Here is an 875-nt window from a genome sequence, read left to right as displayed (position 1 = left end):
ATGGAGAGGTACAGGTTCAGGGCATATTTGTGTGTAGTTCTGCATTGGTACGTTCCAGTGAGACAGGGACTTTATGCAGGGTAGAGTTTCAGGGCATATTTGTGTGGACTTCTGCATTGCTACGTTTCAGTGAGACAGGGAGTTTATGAAGGTGTACAGATTCAGGGCATATTTGTGTTGAGTTCTGCATTGGTTCGTTCCAGTGAGACAGGGAGGTTATGGAGAGGTACAGGTTCAGGGCATATTTGTGTGGAGTTCTGCGTTTGGACCTTCCGGTGAGACAGGGAGGTTATGCAGGGGTACAGGTTCAGGGCATATTTGTGTGGTGTTCTGCAATGGTACGTTCCAGTGAGACAGGGAGGTTATGGAGGGGTACAGGTTCAGGGCACATTTGTGTGGAGTTCAGCATTGGTACTTTCCAGTGAGAGAGGGAGGTTATGGACGGGTACAGGTTCAGGGCATATTTGTGTGGAGTTCTGCATTGGTGCGTTCCAGTGAGACAAGCAGATTATTGGCGGTTAGACGTTCAGGGCATACTTGTGTGGAATTCTGCATTGGTACGTTCCAGTGAGACAGGGAGGTTATGCACGGTACAGGATCAGGGTATATTTGAATGGAGTTCAGCATTGGTGCGTTCCAGTGAGACAGGGAGGTTATGGATGGGTACACGTTCAGGGCATATTTGTGTGGAGTTCAGCATTGGTACTTTCCAGTGAGACAGGGAGGTTATGGAGGGGTACAGGTTCAGGGCATATTTGTGTGGAGTTCTGCATTGGTACGATCCCGTGAGACAGGGAGGTTATGGAGAGGTACAGGTTCAGGGCATATTTGTGTGTAGTTCTGCATTGGTACGTTCCAGTGAGACAGGGACTTTA

Source organism: Hemitrygon akajei, unplaced genomic scaffold (genome assembly GCF_048418815.1).
Source record: "Hemitrygon akajei unplaced genomic scaffold, sHemAka1.3 Scf000084, whole genome shotgun sequence".
NCBI classification, from domain to species: domain Eukaryota; kingdom Metazoa; phylum Chordata; class Chondrichthyes; order Myliobatiformes; family Dasyatidae; genus Hemitrygon; species Hemitrygon akajei.
Note: the sequence above shows the minus strand (reverse complement) of the source record.